The sequence below is a fragment of the Rhinopithecus bieti genome, unplaced genomic scaffold, assembly GCF_001698545.2.
Source record: "Rhinopithecus bieti isolate Rb0 unplaced genomic scaffold, ASM169854v2 scaffold_18142, whole genome shotgun sequence".
Taxonomy (NCBI): domain Eukaryota; kingdom Metazoa; phylum Chordata; class Mammalia; order Primates; family Cercopithecidae; genus Rhinopithecus; species Rhinopithecus bieti.
The window spans coordinates 1-20,943 of NW_016809248.1; positions in this window are offsets into that span (position 1 = coordinate 1).

The window sequence follows — 20,943 nt, forward strand, 5'->3', positions numbered from 1 at the left end:
AAAAAAAAAGACTTTTGGGGACGGTTGGGAAGACATGATTGTATTTTGCAACTTGAGAAGCACATGAGATTTGGGAGGGTTCAGGGACAGAATAATACAGTTTGAATCTGTGTCCCTGCCCAAATCTCATGTTTAACTGTAATCCCAAATGTTGGATGGGGGGCCTTGTGCGAGGTGATTGGATCATGGGGGCAGATTTCCCATTTGGTGCTATTCTTGTGACAGAGTTTTCATAAGATCTGGTTGTTTAAAAGTGTGTAGCACCTCTCCCCTCTCTCTTCTTTCTCCTGCTCCTGTCATGTAAGATATATCTGCTTCCCCTTCACATTTCAACATGATTGAATGCTTCCTGAGGCCTCCCCAGGAGCTGTCACGCTTCCTGTACAATCTGCAGAACTATGAGCCAGTTAAACCTCTTTTCTTTATAAATTACCCAGTCTCAGGTATTTTTAACTTATATAGCAGTGTGAGAATGGACTTACACACTGTCCACTATTCCACTATACTATCATTTGATCCCATTAAGACCGTGTTTCTGGGGAACCTCATATATTGTGGAAAAAATAAAGGCATTAATAATCTATAAATATTTTTCATAAAATACACATTTAGCCAGTTCAACTTTTATTTCATCATTTTTTTTTTTTTGCCTGACAATTAAATAAATACTACTAGATAATTCAACTACTTGTTACTTTATATCTTGGTATAGTATTTCAATTTTGCAAAATTTCCTTAAGGTTTTCTGACCTGCTTCACACACATGTTCTTGCCTTAGTCTATGCTTGTCATGAAGCTACTGGACCAAGCATCCTACAGTTAACCCAACATCATGTAAGTCCTAGTTGGTATTTGGATGATCTTGGTTTGCCACTTCATTTAACTTTCCATTGGAATCACCACAATATCTATGAACTCATTAAGAGTACTCAAGAGCTCCATTTCTAACTAAACCCCCTTCTTTTCCTCTGTCCAGCCTCAGACTATGTATCCAATGAGCCATCAACGTTTTCTGAGTGTTCACTTCCACGAGTTAGGATTAGGAACATTGCCAATATCCATACCCTTCCCCTTTTCAGTAAACTAGCAACTTTAATCTTCAACTTCCAGAGGACATAATTCTGGAGTCACATTTCTTTCCTTGTCGGCATTCAGGTTAACTCTACAGAGGCCTTATTTATGTAATTCATGACTGGAAAGGATCAATGTCTTTCAATGAAAGTCCATACCTTGAAGTATGGGAATGGAGACCTGTCTTGAGATGCTGGTTTCACTGCTAAATAGTTGCGTACATTTGGACAAGTAACTTTATTTCCTCAGTTTCTTTATCTCTAAAATGTTTTAATGATACTCATTTCATAGCGTTTGTTTTCAAGATTAAATGACAGAATTAATGTGTGCCTAGATAACATTTTTTAGAGATAAGTTTATGCATGTAAATGTTTTTCTTCCTGAGTTTTCCACTTTACTTTCAGGAAAGTTGATAACTGCCTCTATTCCTATTACTATAGGGAAGGTATGTGTTTGGGGAGAAAATAGAAAATTTTATGAGGATCACCAGTTTTGCTTTAAAAAATAAAAGTTCAGAAGAAATTCATGAGCATAACAGGATGGGTAAAATATCTTGAGATTGCATGAAATCAAAATGTTTTTCAGCATAAAATTAAAAGGATTCCCATGTACTAGGGAAAGTGCTAAAGAAAAGTCTTTGAAACTCAAAACCAAAGTGGGGCTATCCCCTGTTTCTGGCAGTGACACTGAGATTTGTCAAGATCCCTCAAAATTACATTTGGTTAGTATGTCAGGATCATGGAAGAATATAATCAGGGAAAAATCTAGGCAGATAGCTTGGAGTGAGATTTTGCCACTTAACAGAGTTTTATTTTGTTAAACAGAAAGTGAAGAATTTTAAAACAAGGTAAGATTTTATTCAAGAGCTATTTTAGGAAAATTAATCTGAAGGCAATCAAAATTGGAGAGAAAACTGCTGGAAGAGAGAGATTAGATGGAAAGATGGGGTTAGGATTTATTGCAATAGCCAGAGACTGAAGTGATAAAAATCTTAAAATTGTATGGTTTGAACCTCCCAGTTCCTGAACTTGAAAAGCTAGGTGAAGGAATGACTTTGGCCAGGATTTCAAGATGCTCTTGGCCTTGCCTGAGAGAATTACAGCTGTCTGTGAACTAAACCAGATTTTGAAACACAAAGGTGTTAGGAATCTCATTTAACCTGGCCACACATGCCAGGCATATTATGGGATGGACCCTTTGTCTTCTCTTCAGCAATTCACTTTCAATAACCTCAGGACTAAGAGGTAGAAAATTGGATGCTATGGAAAAGGGAAGACTGAGAGAGTCTTGAGTGGCTCACTGATTGTAATGTCTCCAAAATCAAGCTAGCTGCACTCTTAGAGCCAAGGGTGTGTGTGTGTGTTTGTGTTTTCTTTTACACAGTACTCCAGATTATTTTACCTAGTTTAAAATCATTATTGCCATTGAAATACAAACTGGACTTTCATTAAACAATATATTGCAAAGGTTTGAGGGTTGCCAGTTAAGCTTAGGGGAGCTTTTTCACTGCTCTTAGAGCTATTTCTCTCACAAATGAGAAAGTTAGAAATACCCTGGTTATCATAAAGCATTAGCAAGATTCTGACTCTGTCTAAAAATTTAGTAATTATTGAATCCAGAAATAAATACCACATAAACAGTTATCTGGATAATTCTAGCCAAAAGATAACTTACTAACCTCCATTTTTCCTTGAAATGAAATATAGAGAGAGGATAATATTTCACTAATTTTATTTAAGGAATAAAGGAAAAGAAAATAATATATTTTGAGATTCTACTATGTTACAGGTACTTTGATAGGATTTTGATTATTTCCTTCAAATATTACAACAACCCTAGAGCTGAATATTTTCACAAGAGAAAAAATAGAACCGCAGAGTAGTAAGACCACATGACCCAAACTAAAATACGTAAAAATTTATTTAAGCTGGATTCTAGTCCAGGTTTGTCTCTCAAATTTTAGAGAAGATAGTTTAGGAAAGTATATTATTAATTTCCAAATGAATAGATAAGAACTACTGATGAAAAGGAAAGAGAGAAAAGATACTTCTAACATATGCCACCTAACTGGTATTAATCCCATTTTATAAATATGGAAATTAAAAAGGTGGAATTTCACCCATTCTGACTGCAAAACTCCTGCTGTCTTTCATTGCACAGATTCACAGCATGCTAGAATAAAAAGTTTCCTTATTTTATGCAACATATTTATTTAATAGACAGGTAAGTAGAGGATAAATGAATTTTATCCTCTGAACAAGTTATTGTAAACAAGTTATCAATAATCAAGAGTTTTTTTATCAGCTCATGGAACATTTTCCATAGTAGACCACATGTTAGGCTATAAAACAAGTCACAATACATTTTTAAAACTCAAAATCACATCAAGTATTTTCATGGCCTACAGTAGATTAAAACTAGAAATCAATTCCAAGAAGAACTGTTAAAACAATATAGATATATGACAAGTTTAAAACCTACTCCTGAATGATATTTGGGTCAATGATGAAATTAAGATGAAAATTTAAAACATTTTGAAATGAATGAAAATAGAGACATAACATACCAGAAAATCTATACAAAGCAGTGCTAAGAGAAAAGTTTATAGCACTGAATGACTACATCAAAAAGATAAAAATATCACAAATTAATAATGTAATATTATACCTCAAGGAAGTAGAAAAACAAGAACAAACCAAAGCCAAAGCTAGCAGTAGAAAAGAAATATCAAAAATCAGAGCAGAACTAAATTGAGACAGAAAACAATCCAAAGAATCAATAAAATGAAAAATTGTTTTTGAAAAGATACAATTGACAGACTGCAAGCAAGATTAACCAAAAAAAGAATAGAGTAGATTCAAATAAGCACAATTCAAAATAAGGAGACATTACAACTGATACCACAGACATATTAAAGATTATCAGAAACTACTATGAACATTTCTATGACCACAAATTAGAAAACCCAGAAAAAATGAATAAATTTCTGGAAATATACAACCTTCCAAGATTGAATCAGGAAAAAAATATTAGAAATCCTGAACAAAGCAATAACAAGTAGTGACACTAAAACACTAATAAAAATATCTCAACAAGGCCAGCCACAGTGGTTCACGCCTGTAATCCCAACATTTTGGGAGGTCAAGGCACAAGGATCACCTAATGTGAGGAGTTCGAGATCAGCCTGACCAACTTGAGAAAACCCCATCTGTACTAAAAATACAAAAATTAGCTGGGCATGGTGGTGCCCACCTGTAATCCCAGATACTCAGGAGGCTGAGGCAGGAGAATCACTTGAACCTGGGAGGCAGAGGTTGCAGTGAGCTGAGATCACACCACTGCATTCCAGCCTGGGCAAGAGAACACAACTCTATATAAAAAAATGAACAAACAAACAAACAAAAAACCCAACAAAAATAAAAGTCCAGAAATAGCTGGATTTATAGCAAAATTCTACCAGAAGTACAAAGAAGAACTGGTACCAGTCCTACCTCAAAAGTTTGAGGAGTGAATCCTCCCTAACTCATTCTATGAAGCCAGTATCACATTGACACCAAAGCACCAGGCAAGGAAGCAACCAAAAAAGGAAAACTCAGACCAATATCCCCATTGAACATAAATGCAAAAATCTTCAACAAAATACTGGCTAACCAAATCTAACACTAGAAAAAAAAGACAATACACCATGATCACTTGAGTTTTATTACAGGGATAGAAGAATGGTTCAACCTATGCAAATCAATAAATACATAGACAGAAATAAAAACAATAACCATATGATCACCTCAATACATGTAGAAAAAATTTTTTGATAAAATACAGCATCCTTTCATGATAAAAAACCCTCAACAAACTAGGCATAGAAGAAACATACCTAAATAAAATAAAAGCTATATATGACAAAACTACAGCCAGCATCATAGTAAATATGAAAAGGTAAGAACTAGAATAAGACAGGGATGCTCACTTCACCATGCCAATGCAACATAATACTAGAAGTCCCAGCCAGAGAAATCAGGTAAGAGAAATAAATAAAAGGCATTAAAATTAGGAAGGAAAAACTCAAGTTCTCTCTAATCTTATACTTAGAAAACCCTAAAAATGCTGTCTCCTAAATTTAATAAATAAATTCACTAAGTTTTAGGATACAAAGTAAATGTAAAAAAAAAGGTAGCATTTCTATACACTAATGCCATGCAAGCTGAGAGCTAAATCAAGAACTCGTCTTAATTACATTAGCTACAAAAAAAAAAGACCCTAGAAACACATTTAAACAGGGAGGTGTAAGATCTCTGCAAATAAAATTACAAAGCACTGATGAAAGAAATAATAGATGATACAAACAAATGAACAAACAACCATGATGATGGATTGGAAGAATGAATATCATTAAAATGATCATACTGCCTAAAGCAATCTACAGGATTTGATATGGTTTGGCCATATTCCCACCCAAATCTCATCTTGAATTCCCATGTGTTGTGGAAGACACCTGGTGGAAGGTAATTGAATCATGTGAGCAGGTCTTTCCTATGCAGTTCTCATGACAGTGAATAAGCCTCATGAGATCGGACATATTATAAGGGAGAGTTTCCCTGCCCAATTTCTCTCTTTGCCTGCTGCCATCCATGTAAGATGTGATGTGCTCCTCCTTGCCTTCCACCATGATTGTGAGACTTCCCCAGTCACATGGAACTGTAAGTCCAATTAAACCTCTTTCTTTTGTAAATTGCTCAGTTTCAGGTATATCTTTATCAGCAAGTATGAAAATGGACTAATACAATAAATTGATACAAGTAAGTAGGGCACTGCTGAAAAGATATCTGAAAATGTGGAAGCAAGCTTGGACCTGGATAACAGGAAGAGAGTGGAACAATTTGGAGGGCTCAGAAAAATACAGGAAAATGTGCAAAAGTTTGGAATTTCCTAGAGATTTGTTGAATGACTTTGATCAAAATCCTGATAACAATAAGGACAATAAGGTACAGGGTGAGGTAGGTGGTCTCAGACGGAGATGAGGAATTTGTTGAGAACTGGAGCAAAGGTTACTCTTGTTATGTTTTAGCAGACTGGTAACATTTTGCCCCTGCCCTAAAGATCTGTGGAACTTTGAACTTTAGAGAGGTTATTTGGGGTATCTGGAGGAAAAAATTTCTAAGCAGAAAAGCATTCAAGAGGTGACATGGTTGCTGTTAAAGGTATTCAGTTTTATAAGGGAAGCAGAGCATAAAAGTTCAGGAAATGTGCAGCCTGACAATATGATAGAAAATAAAAACCCATTTTCTAAGGAGAAATTCAAGCCAGTGGCAGAAGTTTGCATCAGTAACAAGGAGTCAAATGTTAATCCCCAAGACAATGGAGAAAATGTCTCCAGGACATGTCAGAGGCTTTCATAGCAGCCCCTCCCACCAAAGTCCTGGAGGCCTAGGAGAAAATAGTTTTATGGACCAGCCCCAGGGTCCTTGTGCTGTGTGCAGCCTAGGGACTTGGTTTCCTGCATCCCAGCTGCTCCAGGTATGGCTGAAAGCGGCCAAGGCAGAGTTTGAGCTGTGGCTTCAGAGGGTGCAAGCCCCAAGCCTTTGCAGCTTCCACATGATGTTGAGTCTGCAAGTGCACAGAAGTCAAGAATTGAGGTTTAGGGACCTCTGCCAAGATTTCAGAAGATGTATGGGAATGCCTGGATGTCCAGGCAGAAGTTTGCAGCAGGGGTGGGGCTCTCATGGAGATCCTCTGCTAGAGAAGTGTGGAAAGAAAATGTGGGGTCTGAGGTCCCACATAGAGTCCCTACTGGGACATCACTTAGTGGAGCTGTGAGAAGAAGGCCACCGTCCTCCATACCCTAGAATGGTAGATTCACTGACAGCTTGCACCATGTGCCTGGAAAAAGCACAGACACTCACCACCAGCCCGTGAAAACAGTCAGGAGGGAGGCTGTACCCTGTGAAGCCACAGGGGCAGAGCTGCCCAAGACCATGGAAATCCACCTCTTGCTTCAGCATGACCTGGATGAGAGACATGGAGTCAAAGGAGATCATTTTGGAACTTTAAGATTTGACTGATCTGCTGGATGTCAGACTTGCATGGAACCTCTAGCCCCTGTTTTTGGTCAACTTATCTGATTTGGAATGGCTGTATTTACCCAATTCTTGTACCCCCATTGTATCTAGGAAGTGACTAACTTGCTTTTGATTTTACAGGCTCATAGACAGAAGAGACTTGCCTTGTCTCAGATGAGACTTCAGACTGTGGATATTTGAGTTAATGCTGAAATGAATTAAGACTTTGGGGAACTGTTGGGAAGGCATGATTAATTTTGAAATGTAAGGGTATGGGATTTGGGAGGGGCCAGGGGTGTAATGATATGATTTGGCTGTGTCCCTACCCAAATCTCATTTTGAATTCCCACTTATTGTAGGAGGGACCCAGTGGGAGGTAATTGAATCATGGGAGCAGGTCTTTCCTGTGCTCTTCTCATGATAGTGAATAAATCTCACAAGATATGACGATATTATAAGGGGGAGTTTCCCTGCCCAATCTCTCTTTGCCTCCTGCCATCCATGTAAGACATAACTTGCTCCTCTTCGCCTTCCACCAGGATTGTGACGCTTCCCCAGCCATGTAGAACTTTAAGTCCAATTAAACCTTTTCCTTTGTAAATTACCCAGTCTTGGGGTATGCCTTTATTAGCAGTGTGAAAACAGACTAATACAAGGTGCAATGTAATGCCTATCAAAATACCAATATCGTTCTTCACAATATGCAGGGGAAAAAAAAATCCTAAAAATCATAAGGGATGAATAAAGACCCCAAATGGCCAAAGCAATCCAAACCAAAGTGAACAAAACTAGAGATATACATTACCTGATTTCAAATTATACTACGAGACTACAGTAATCAAAACAGCATAGTATTGGTATAAAAATGGATACACAGATCAATGGAACAGAATAGAGAACCCAGAAATAAAACCACATACCTACAACCAACTGAACTTTGACAAAGTTGACAAAAGCATAAATTAGAGAAAAAACACCCTATTCCAAAAATGGTGCTGAGAAAATCGGATAGTCATATGTAGAAAAATAAAACTGCATCCATATCTCTCACTAGATACAAAATTAGCTCAAGATGAATTAAAACTTACATGTAATATCTGAAACTATAAAAATCTTAGGAGAAAACCTAGGAAAAACTCTTCTGGACATTGGTCTAGGCCAATAATTTATGAATAAGACTTCAAAAGCTAATGCAACAAAACCAAAAATGGATGTGATATGGTTTGGCTATGTCCCCACCCAAATCTCATCTTGAATTGTAGTTCCCATAATCCCCACATTGTAGGAAGGATCCAATGGGAGTTAAGTGAATTATGGGGGTGGTTACCTCCATGCTGTTCTTGTGATAGTGAGTGAGTTCTCATGGGATCTGATGGTTTATAAGGGGCTTTTCCCCCAACTTCACTCTGCACTTCTCCTTGCTTCCACCATGTGAAGAAAGATATGTTTGTTTTCCCTTCCACCATGATTGTAAGTTTCCTGAAGCTTCCCCAACCATACTGAACTGTGAATCAATTAAACATTTTTTCTTTATAAATTACCCAGTCTCAAGTAGTTCTTTATTAGCAGCATGAGAATGGACTAATCAACAAGTGTGACCTAATTAAACTAAAAAGTTTCTGCATAGCAAAAGAAACTATCAACAGAGTGAACAGAACTACAGAATGGGAGAAAATTATTGCAAACTATGCATGTGACAAAGGACTAGTATCTGGAATCTACAAGGAATTCAATCCAACAACTGAACAAAAAAATAAATAAATAACCCCATTAAAATGTAGGCAAACAACATAAACAGACTCTTCTCAAAAGAAGACATACAAGTGACAAAAAGCACATGAAAAAAATGTTCAACATCACTAATCATCAAAGAAATGCAAATTAAAACCACAAAATACTGTCTTATACCAGTCAGAACAGCTAGTATTAAAACATCAAAAAATAACAGATGTGGTCAAGGATGCAGAGAAAAGGGGATGTAAATTAGTCCAATCAAAATGATATGGTGATTTCTCAAATAACCAAAATAGAACTACCATTTGATTCAGCAATCTCATTACTGGGTATCTACTCAAAGGAAAAGAAATTATTGTATCAAAAGACACCCCACTAATATATTTATCACAGTACTATTCACAATAGTAAAGTCATGGAATCAAACTAAGTGTCCAGCAACAGACAATTGGATAAGGAAAATATGGTATACATATACCATGGAATACTACTCAGTCATAAAAAAGAATGAAATAATGTCATTTGCAGCAACATGGATAGAACTGTAGGCCATTGTTGAAAGTGAAATAACTCAGAAACAGCAAGTCAAATACTGCATGTTCTCATTTATAAGTGGAAGTTAAATAATGTGTACACATATATGTAGAGAATGGAATAATAGATACTGGAAGCTCAGAAAGGTGGGGGAGGGGGGGTGACGATGAGACATTACCTGTTGGATACAATGTACATTATTCAGGTAGTGGATACATTCGAAGTCCAGACTTCACCACTATGCAATACACTCATGTAACAAAACTGCACTGGAACGCTTACATCTATTTTTAAAAAAGATTTTGAATCTACTTCTGAGGTTCTTTTCAGTGGATCCAGATCCACTGTTCTAAACTATGACAACTGTCACTCAGAAGTCTCTCAGTTGAACTTTCACTAAGGGTTCTGTCATCTTCAGGGTTGCTTCTTTAACTCTTCAAATGTCTGTTTCTCACTACCTCTTTCCTCTCAACTTCTCTGAAACAAAAACTCCAAACTCTGGGTTTTTAACATTCAGTTTTGTTAAATCTATTCCACTTCCATTCTTCTCCATCCACTTGGTTGCTCATGATAAATGCAAGCCACTGTTAATAACCTATTCTGTCTTACCTGACTCACCCAATTCAAACCATAGGCAATATATAATGTCTTTATAATGTATGTCCACTTCATTCTGTCTCCACTTCCTACCATCAGTCTAGTCTAAATCACTATCATCTCTTTCCTAGCCCACTGTAGTCACCACTTAATGGATACATCCCACTAAACGACTCATCTCTCTTTACTTTCATTCTCTTCTGATCGAAGCTCTATACAACCAGCAGTCAAATCAACTTTAAAATATTGACCTTATTTTAAAATATCTTTAAAATCCTTCAATGACTGCTGATGTATTTAAATCAAATTTTAAAAGCAATAACAGGGCTTGTATCATCTTGCCTGACTCTTCCTCTTGCTTTTGCTTTGTGTCACTTTCTCCTTCCATGACTGTACTTCAAACACATTGCCCACCTTTCATTCCTCATACAGTTTCAGCTTATCTTTTCTGTATCTTACCAGCTTAAATATAATTTTCAGAGTTGCTTTGCCTGTTTGCCTGGTCTAAACTGGGTGTCCGTTTAATTTTTAGTCTTAGAAGCTTATATTTTTTATTTGTTGTACTTATCTCAGTTTCTAAATACATGCCAATTTTTGTGGTTAATTGTTTACTGTTTGCCTCCCGCTCTGAACTGTAAAGACCATAAAGGTAGGGACTAGATCTCTTTTGTTCTCTGCTAAATCTTCTGCTTTATCAAAATGCCTAATACATAGTAGAGGCTCATAAATATTTGGTGAAAAGGTGAATAAACATTCAAGAATAGCCTAATTATTTTAAGATTTGTTATGAAATTTTCTCAAAACAAAATTTACTAAACTTAATTTGCTTTAATCTTAAAATCAAAGTTTTATACTGTACTTGATAGTGGTAAAAAATATAAAAGAAGTATTAAGAAATACAAGTATAGACTGGGATTAACATGTTACATATACAACAAACATTAGATAAAAGACTTCAAATATGTTCTACTTCATGGAAAGTATTTAATGAATAGTGACTTTCTCTGTTGATTCCAAATTTAGTTGGAGTAACATAATAAAAAGTGAAAAATACCTGGTCTTAATCAATTTTCTCCTCAAGTTTATTATTCTCAGATTAAACTTTGTTCTAAAGATAATGAAATGTCCAAAGAGTAAGTAGAAATGGATTCCTTGATTACATGAACAAGAGAAGATATAGTAATCTACTCACAAGATGTGACATCAGACTGGTTTTGTATATGTAAAGCAGGATGTACTAATTCATTAAGAAATATCTGCCTAAGAAATACATGACAGTAAGGAAATTAAAAGTTCTGTTCACGAAGTTACTGATTGACAAATCTCATTATTCAGTTATGTGCTGATGAACTATTCCTGATAAAATACCATGACAAGATTTGTTGTTATTTACTCATCAATGAACAGCTCAGAACAAAGTAAACAGCATAATCATGAAATTCAGGTAATTCAAGTTAAAACATATAGGGATGAGTTTGAGTGCATTACATACATACACATTTATATGTCAATATAAATAAGGAAAACAACAGTTTTCCTTAACATTTTGAATTATACTCAGATTCTTCATTTAATTTTCCCTGTGTGGACGCAGCCACTATGACACATATCTTCTCACATAAATTCTACTTGAAGATTACAATTAAATTGATACTTAGAGCTAATTTCACTACAATTTTGCTATCTTTCTAATAAACTACCTCTCAATTCACTCTCTCACCTAACTTCTTCAAATCCTCTGTGGAATGAGGCAGAGCAAAAGTATTTAAAATAAAATAACATCCTAACTTGATCTATCTTTGTGAATGTTATAAATGGGGTCATAGCTAAAATGTATAAATCATTCTCCTTTGTGAGTCCTAATAGGCTCTTTTTTTTTTTAACCAGATGGAAGTAAAAGGTGAAAATACATGCAACATGGGCTTGAAATACTGCTGTCAAGCTTTTCTCAAAATGATACACCTCTAAACATCACATCACAGTTCAGATGTGTTGGGCCTGATATTTTTTTAAAAATAGTAAAACAGCTAACTACAGGCATAGGCAGAAATCTGTTCCAGATTCTGCATAAAGGCTTCTTGAGACTTTTTTAGTAATATTTAACATAAAAAGCAGTACAGCATCCCAGAGCACAGAGTTGGAGAACATAAGGACCTACCCTATGTGTAAAAATGACAAGGCGCTTCTAAGCCTCAATCATTGTGGTCTGAAAGCTAGGTGAGAGAGAAATTGCCCACGTTAGTTTACAGGATATCTGCTGGTCAGCAGAAGGCAAGATCAAGAAAACTAGATAGAGTACCCTTTATGGTAATCATTTGCAAAGTGCTGCTTTCCCAAACAGTCTTTTACACAATTCTTATTGCAACTCTGTGGTATAGGTATTATTCTTCCCATGTTGCAGATGAAGGAAATCATACCCTGAAAACTTATACAATCATCACTGCTGCCAAGTGACAGTCAGCTTTTGCATCTGGTTCTTCATATGCCAAATATAGTGCTATTCCCACAACATCACCAGGATGTTACATTCACCAAGTTTACACTCCTAAGGGTTTTTTGAATCTTGTCTTTGCTCACATAGATTACATTCCTCAGGCCAGATTAAGTTCAACACTCCTATCAAGAAAGACAACACAGTTGTGTGAGTGTGATTGGCAAACAGCATGGCTGTATATTTTAGTCCCTGAGATACCCTGCCAGGATGGGGATATGGCCTTGAATAAATGAATGCCATTCCTTGAGTCCCTTTAGGCAGATGTAATCTTCATTTCATTTTGTTGAATTCTCTATTAATCATTGACTCTCATAGCTCTCCTCTTTTCCTGATCTTTTATTAAAATCTAACCTATTCTCTTAAGAGATAGTTCAAAATTAAGCCAAAATAAAACTAAAGTTCCTCAAATGCTCTTTGAATCAGTTTTATTATCCTTACTAATTAGCTCAATCTTGATACATGTCCATTCTACATTTTGTATGAGAATCATGTTTTCTAACATTTTTGAATATTATATAAGCTTTTAACAATGTGTTATGTGTGCTTTTCATAAATTCTTAATTCTCAAATCAATGCTATGAAGTAGTATTATTATTCCCACTTCATGTAGGAATACAGGCTCACAGAGTTGAAGTGACTTTCCTGAATTTACATAGCTAGAAAGTGGTAGAGATCAAAACGGAATGTACAGGGAAGAGCCAAAATGGCTGACTAGATGCAACCAGGAAGAGCTTCTCACACCAAAAGAGACCAGACCATCAAGTACACCAGCATACACTGAATACATCTTCAGAAAGAAGGCATTGAGAGTGTACAGAGAAAAGAAGCGGACTCCATCATGAAAGGGGAAGAAGCTAAGAACACTGCAAGGAATTGCCAGCACCAGGGCTTATCCCTTGCCCTGAGCAGCTCCTACAGAAGGAGTGAATAAAATAGGTGTGGGTAGTAAAATAGAGCTTCTACAGAAGGGGTGAGTAAAACAGAGTGGCACACTCTCACCACAGACCTCTGGAATCCTAGCTGCAGGAGAACTTCGATTATTAATGGAACATCAGCCCACACAAATAATAAAGAACTAGCTCAAGAACTCTGGCAACTCTAAAAGCCAAAGTGTCTTCTTACTTCCAAATAGCTGTACCCAGTGCAGAACTGGTTCTTAATCATACTGAAAAAGCTGAAAGAACAGACACAGAATTGAGAATCTGGATAGTGGCACGGCGCAGTGGCTCACGCCTGTAATCTCAGCACTTTGGGAGGCCAAGGCGGGCAGATCACCTGAGTTCGGGAGTTCAAACAAGCCTGACCAATATGGAGAAACCCCATCTCTACTAAAAATGCAAAACTAGGTGGGCATGGTGGCACATGCCTATAATCCCAGCTACTCAGGAAGGCTGAGGCAGGAGAGTTGTTTGAACCTGGGAGGCAGAGGTTGCGGTAAGCTGAGATTGTGCCATTGCACTCTAGCCTGGGCAACAGGAGCAAAACTGTCAAAAACAAACAAACAAAAAAAAAAAAAAACAAAAAAAAACATTAGAACAGTCCAAGAGTTGAAAAACAATATAGCCATTTTAAGAAAAAAAAACTAAAGTGGAAATAAAAAGTTCACTACAGGAATTTCAGAATGCAGTTGGAAGTATTAATAACAGAACAGATCAAGGTAAGGAAAGAATCCCAGAACTCAAATGAATCATTCCTTCAAATCAGCACAGGCAGAAAAAAAATAAAGAAAAAAAGAATTTTAAAAAATGAACAAAACCTCCAAGAAATATGAAATTATGTAAATGGACAAAACCTGTGACTCACTGGCACTCCTGAAAGAGATGGAGAAATAGCAAGCAACTTGGAAAACATATTTAAGAATATTGTACATGAAAATTTCCCCAACCTCACTGATGAGGTTGACATACAAATTTAGGAAATTCAGAGAACCCCTGTGAGATACTGTACCACACAACCATTTTCAAGACACATAGTCATCAGAGTCTCCATGGTTGACAAAAAAGAAAACAATCTTAAAGGCAGCTAGATTCATAAAACATATTTTTAGAGACCTATGAAAGGGGCAGATCATGTGCAAAAGGAACTCCATCAGGATAACAGCAGATCTTTCAACAGAAACCTTACAAGCCAGAAAAAAATGAGGGCCTATATTCAGCATTTGTAAAGAAAAGAAATTCCATCCAAGAATTTCATATCCAGCCAAACTAAATGTCATAAGTGAAGGAGAAATAAAATCCTATTCAGACAAGCAAATGCTATGGACATTCTGTACCACCAGACCTGACTTACAAGAGGTCCTTAAAGGATTGCTAAACATGGAAACAAAAGACCATTACCAGCCACCACAAAAATACACTTACCTACATAGACCACTGATAATATAAAGCAATTATACAATCAAGTCTACATAACAACTAGCTAACCACATGATGCTGAGTTCAAATTCTCACATGTCAATATTGCAATGTTCCAATTAGAAGACACAGAGTGGTAAGTTTAATAAAAAAGAAAAAACAAAATGTAATTTGACTTCAAGAGACCCATCTCATTATGACACCCATAGGCTCAAAATAAAGGGATGGAGAAAAAATCTGCCAAGCAAGTAAAAGAGCACAGGTTGCTACTCTTATTTCAGACAAAACAGACTTTAAACCAACAATGATCAAAAAGGGCAAAGAAGAGCATTACATAATGATAAAGTATTCAATTCAACAAGAAGACGTAACTTTCCTAAATACATATGCAACCAACACTGGAGCTCTCAGATTCATAAAACGCATTGTTAGAGACCTACAAAGAGACTTATATAACCAAACAATAAGAGTGGGAGACATCAACACCCCACTGACAGCATTAGACAGATCATCAAGGCAGAAAACTAACAAAGATATTCAGTACTTGACCGTGACCCCTGACAACGTGGTCCTAACAGACATCTACAGAATATTTCACTCAAGAACAACAGAATATACATTCTTCTCATCTGCACAGAGCATATACTCTAAGAATGACCACATGTTTGGCCATAAAGTAATTTTCAACAAATTCAAGAAAAACCCAAATCAGACCAACCAAACTCTCAGACCACAGTGCGATAAAAATGGAAATCAATACCAGGATCTCTCAAAATCATGGAATTACATGGAAATAAAACAATCTGCTCCTGAGTGACTTTTGAGTAAAGAATGAAATTAAGGCAGAAATCAAAACGTTCTTTGGAATTAATGAAAACAAAGATACAACATACCAGAATCTCTGAGAAACAGCTAAAACAGTGTTAAGCAGAAAGTTTGTAGCACTAAACATTTACATCAAGAAGTTAGAAAAATCTCAAATTAACAACCTAGCATCACACCTAGAGGAACTAGCAAAACAAGAGCAAACCAACCCCAAAGCTAACAGAAGACAAAATATAACCAAAATCAGAGCTGAAGTGAACAAAATTGAGGTGCAAAAGTCCCTAAAAAAGACCAACGAATTCAAAAAAGTAGGTTCCTTGAAAGAATAAATAAGATTGATAGACCACTAGCTAGGTTAATAAAGGAAAAAAGAGAGAAGACCCAAGTAAACACAATCAGAAATGACAAAGAGGATACTACCAGTGACCTCACAGATACACAAAATTCCTCAGAAACTATTATGAATACCTCTATGAACACAAACTAGAAAACCTAGAAATGGAAAATAAATCCCTGGAAACATACAACCTCCAAAGATTTAACCAGGAAGAAACTGAATTGAACAGATAAATAACAAGTTCTGAAATTTGAATCAGTAATTAAAAACCTACTAGCCAGAGAAAGCCCTGGACCACAGAGATTCACAGCTGAATTCCACCAGACATATAAGTAAGAGCTGGTACTATTCTTGCTAAAACTGTTCTTAAAAATTAAGGAACAGGGATTCTTCCCTAACTCATTCTATGTGGCCACCATGATTCTGATAACAAAACCTGGCAGAAACAGCAACAGCAAAATTTCAGGCCAATATCACTGTTGAACATAAACACAAAAATTGTCAACAAAATACTAGCAAATCGAATCCAGCAGTATATAAAAAAGCTAATCTATCAGAATCAAGTACACTTTATTCCTGGGATGGAAGGTTGGTGCCACATACATAAATCAATACATGTGATTCATTACATAAACAAAACTGAAAACAAAAACCACATGGTTATCTCAATAGATGCAAAAAAGGCCTTCAATGAAATTCAACATCTTTCATGTAAAGAACCTTCAAAATCTAGGCATTAAGGGAATATACCTCAAAATAAGAAGAGCTATCTATGACAAACCTATAGCCAACATCATAGTGAACAAGCAAAAGCTAGAAGCATTTCCCCTGAGAATTGAAATAAGACAAGGATGCCCACCTTCATCACTCCTATTCAATATAGTACTAGAAGTCCTGGCAAAAGTAATTAGCAAAAAAAAAAAAAGAGAGAGAAAGAAAGAAAAAAGAGACAGAGAGAGAGAAAGAGAAGAAGGAAGGAAGGAAGGAAGGAAAGAAGGAAGGAAGGAAGGGAAGACAGAAGGAAGGAAGGAAGGAAATTCATATAGGAAGACGGAGTCAGCCTACCTCTATTTGAAGATGGTATGTTTTCATACCTAGAAAACCCCATAGTCTCTTCCCAAAGGCTCCTATAACTGATAAACAACTTCAATAAAGTTTCAGGATACAATATCAATGTACAAAAATTAGTAGCATTCCTATACACCAATAACATCCAAGCTGATAGCCAAATCAAGTATGCAATCCCATGTACAATAGCCACACAAAGAATAAAGTATCCAGTAATACAACTAAGGAGGGAGATGAAACATCTCTACAAGGAGAACTATGAAACACTGTTGAAAGAAATCAGAGATGACACAAACATATGGAAAATTATTTTATGCTCATAGATTGGAAGAATCAATATTTTTATTAAAATAGTCATACTGCCCAAAGCAATTTACAGATTGAACACCATTCCTATCAAACTACCAACACCATTTTTCATAGGATTAGAAAAAGAATCCTAAAATTTATGTGGAACCAAAACAACGAGCCCTTATAGCAAAAGCAATCCTAAGCAGAAAGAGCAAATCTGGAGGCACCAAACTACCTGACTCCACCCTATATTACAAGCCTATAGTAACTAACCAGCATGGTACTTATACGGAAACAGGCACATAGACGAATGGAACAGAATAGAGAACCCAGAAATAAAGCCACACACCTGCAACCATCTGATCTTTGACAAGATTGACAAAAATAATCAATGGGGAAAGGACTCCTTAATTAATAAATGGTGCTAGGATAGCTGGCTAGCCATATGCAGAAGATTGAAATTGGACCCATACCTTGCACTACATACAAAAAATAACTAACTATGTTTTAAAGTCTTAAATGTAAGACCTAAAACTATAAAAACCTTATAAGAAAACCTAGGAAATACCATTCTGGACATAGGCCTTTGCAAAGATTTCATGATGAAGTATCCCAAAGCAATTTAAACAAAAACAAAAATAGACAAGTGGGACCTAATTAAACTAAAGAGCTTCTTCATAGCAAAAGAAACTGTCAACAAAATAAACAAACAATCTACAGAAGGAGAGAAAATACTTGCAAACTATTCATCTGACAAAGGTCTAATATTCAGCATCTGCAAGGAAGTAAAATCAACAAGCAAAAAAAACCCCATTAAAAATGGGCAAAGGATATAAATGGACTTTTCAAAAGAAGACATACATGTGGCCAACAAGCATATCAAAAAGCTCAACATCACAAATCATTAGAAACATGCAAATCAAAACCACAATGAGATACCATCTCACCACTAGTCAGAATGGCTATCATTAAGAAGTCAGAAAATAACAAATATTGGTGACTTTGCGGAGAAGAGGGAATGCTTATACACTGCTGGTAGGAATGTAAATTATTTCAACCACTGTGGAAAGCAGTATGTCAATTGTTCACAGGAATTAAAACAAAACTATCATTCGATCCAGCAATCTCATTATTGTGTATATACGCAAAGGATTATAAATTGTTCTACCAAAAAGACAGATGCATTTATATGTTCATTGAAGCACTATTCACAATAGCAAAGACATGGAATCAACCAAGATGTCCATCAATGGTAGACTAGATAAATAATATGTGGTACATATATACCATGGAATACTATGCAGCCACAAAAAGTACAGAAACATGGATGCAGCTGGAGGTCATTTTCCTATGCAAATTAATACAGGATAAGAAAACAATACCACACATTCTCACTAAGTGGAAGCTAAACAGTTGAGTACACATGCACACAATAAGGGAAACAATAGACTGGGTCATGTTTGAGAGTGGATGCTGGGAGGAGAATGAGGGTCAAAAAACTATCTGGTACTATGCTCACTAGCGGGGTGACAAAATCATTTGCACACCAAATCCTAGTGACACACAACTTAACTATGTAACAAACCTGCACATGTACCCTGAACCTAAAATAAAAGTTGAATAGGGGAAAAAAAGTGGGAGAGATAATCTCTCTTATCTGGAGCCTTAGTCACAGTCACAAGGACCCTCTTACTAAAGCCTTAAACAGCCTCCTCTTCTCTGAGGTAAGGTAAGGCCATTGAGGAGCATAATAAGTACGAATATCCATGAACAAAGTATTATTTATTACTATGGGTTCATATCACAGGTTGATATAATACAAATCTTTGACATATTTTTTCAATACATAATTATTGAGCACATAATGTGTCAAGTCCTGTTTGTTGATTAAGGGAATACAGATGATTGGTGGTAAAAAGATAAGTCAGGCACAGATTTTATTAAGGAACTTATAGTCATGAATAAAATAACTAAAAGTAAAACAGAAGCAAAAAAATAATGTTTATTTTCTGTGTTTTTTCATTCAGTGAGTATTAACACCTAGTATGTGTTAGGTACTGTGCTGTATACTGGAGGTATGGCAAAGAACAAAACAGTAATAATCCTTGTCCTCATGGTGCCTGTATTTCACAAATAAAGAAAAACATTAAGTAATAGTAAGTGTGACAAGCGTTTTAAAGGATATTTATAATATGCTCTGCAGCATGTACCTGGAGAATCCTATCTATTGGTGTTTTCTTTCTACTCTGAATTTCAAAATGTCAAAATGCTGTAAATATCAATTTTATATTTAGATAAATATAAATTAATATCATTAAAAATACAAGATTAAAAGAGGCATGTTTCCTAAGAGATACAGACAAAGAAGTACAAGAATTCAGAGGAAAGTGGAATTGCTTCCAATAAGGGTGATAAAGGGACACTATATGGCCTAGTGACATTTGAAATGAGGAATGATATCAGAATGGTGCCATGTATCTCTTTTAGCATGAGAAAACTGTCAGTTATATGCACTACCAATCCATCCACACCAGTTTCCCAACTGGAGGAAATGCTAAAAATTGATTTATAGGTATCTTCACTATCCCTACATACCCACTTCCCTATCTTTTGTCTTACAAGAAAAATAAGTACTCCAAGATAGAGTGGTTGATCCCAAATCCACACCTAGTCCTTGCTGCCTTCTAGGTGCTGTTCACTTTCCCTCACAGTTAGGGGTAGCCACGTGGATAATTCCATCCATTTAGGATGCAACTGGAACTCTACAGGTGTAGGGATAGATTCTAGGAAAGCTCCCTCCTATTAAAACAAAGAATACCACTCCTTTTCCTTTCTTCCTGCCACGAAAGGAGATATAGTATTTGGAGCTGGGTGGAAACTTAAAACTCAGCAGCTGCCTTATCACTATGAAAAGATGTCAAGAGCACCAAAGAGATGGTGATGCTAATATGGCTAAGCCACTAAACCACTGTCAGCAGCTGCTTATCTCCATACATCTTATAGTGTGAGGGGGGAAGTGTTCAAGTTCCTATAAATTAAGTTACCTGTCAATAGAAGCATCCTTACAGGATATAGCAAATGTTCCAGGAAAGAGACTAGAAAGCAAATTATTCTGACAGAAAAGAAGGAATCAACACGAATATTAAAGAGCTGGTGAGTGTAAAAATGTAACACAAATGTTAGGAAAATACCAGCAAAGGGAAGATTTCTCCTTATTTAATCAAGCTCTCTCTCTCCCTTCAACCCAGAGTAATACTACTATTTATTTATATCACTTTCAGATCTTTTCCATTGGCTTTCTGTTTCAGCAGAAGAAGATAACTAATACCTCTTCCCAACCTAGTCTTTCTATATCCTCCCCGTTTATTCACATTACAGGTTTTAATTAGTGATCACAGTTTACAATATTTTGACTACGTAAATAATATCCACTTCAGAGTCAAGTGGTATACAGTGGGTAATGGGTACACATTGTCTTTTGTATAATTTTGTCTTTGTAGTCCTCCAATACGGACTAGCTGCTCTCTAGGCCTGATGCCCCATGGTCATCAGGTACTTCCTTTTGTAGCTGTCTCATAGTAG